General features: G+C 37.3%; 1 pseudogene; it reads right to left on the reverse strand.

Annotated features, from left to right (window-relative positions):
* Nucleotides 1–370: 370 nt before the first annotated feature.
* Nucleotides 371–1221, reverse strand: LOC149190222 (autophagy-related protein 18a pseudogene; annotated as a pseudogene).
* Between the last annotated feature and the right edge of the window lie 200 nt (nucleotides 1222–1421).

Here is a 1421-nt window from a genome sequence, read left to right on the forward strand (position 1 = left end):
CAAACACCTTCACATGGGCTAAAATGTACAGGAAAAATTCTTCTCTTAAGAGAAATCCCGACAGAGCATAGAAATAGCCACGAATAATCCTAAGAGTGTTTTAATAGTAGTTTAGCCAACCTGCATTACTAACTAGCAATGACTCGAAACCCTATAATTATATTCACAAATTTCACCTATAAGTACTTAGGCATGGAACCATTCCTAAATTGATCAATCAATTAGAAATAATACATAGTATCATTATTAACCCTCTTGAAAAAAAACTGATATCTAAAGACCAATATTTCCATAAAGGCCATCATGATTAATCCTTGTCCATGAAAGAAGCTTTATTTTAAGGTCAATGCTTCAAAGCATGAGACTTTAACTAAGGATTGATGGGAATTTTAATGACAAACATAATTGTTTCAAACATAATAGGTAGAGATGCAAGCCATACGTCTTTCAATCGAGTGGTATCTAGGGTGTTGAAGATCCTTATAAGGGTCCCCTTTGTACTAGCATTCACAAGGAGGCTTCCATTAAGGGTGAGTGCAAAGTAGGCGATGCGAGAGTCATGAGAAGCTATGAATTTGGCCCTCTTGAGACCATAGTACTCAACTCTCATTTGCCCACACTGTAAGCCTGAGCAAGCCAACACGAAGCTATTCAGATCAAGAGAAATAACACACAAACCCTTAGGGTTTTCCATCATCTCAATATGATGCAACAACTTCAAATCCATGAATTTGTATAAAAGACAATCGTGTGCTCCAAAACCACCACAATCTGATCATGTCTTAGCTTCATGACTCGAACCTTGGACATGAAGGATATTTCCCGAATATAGTGGCTCTGATGATCATCCCAAATTGTGACCTTACTGGGAAGGTACTAGGGATTTCAAACCCTGCCCATGAGGCCCAAAATATTACATTGGAATAACATCTCGACAACACCAATACTCCCATTTTTGAAGTCCCATATAAAAGTTTCTCTAAACGGATCATAGTTGTAAACCTGGAAACCATGCTCTGTGCCACAGGAAAAGCAATCAAATCTAGCCTAGAAACCCTACTCTATGCCACGGGAAAAACAACTGAAGTCCTGGTTGAATGGTGCATAGAGCAATGAGGATTTTTCACTCGGAGTCTTTGGGGAAGACAACAAATTTGGATTTGGATCGAGAGATGATTCAAGCATAGGGGCAGTCCTCCTGCAGGGTGGTGAAAAATTCATTGTCGTCACCATTCATTAATGAATTGGGAAATAAACTTCCATACAAAAGAAAAAGAAAACAACCCAACCAAACGAAAGCTTCAAAATACAAACATATTTCATTTTAAAGAAAGGTGGTAATTCAAGCTTTATTTTTTAAAATTAATATCATTGTATAATTGTGTTGTTTGTTCAAGGTAATCTCAAGCATCAAATGTGAT

Source organism: Pinus tabuliformis, chromosome 3_1, assembly GCF_031772625.1.
Source record: "Pinus tabuliformis cultivar Carrire ecotype Pingquan chromosome 3_1, CPIR1, whole genome shotgun sequence".
Lineage (NCBI taxonomy): Eukaryota > Viridiplantae > Streptophyta > Pinopsida > Pinales > Pinaceae > Pinus > Pinus tabuliformis.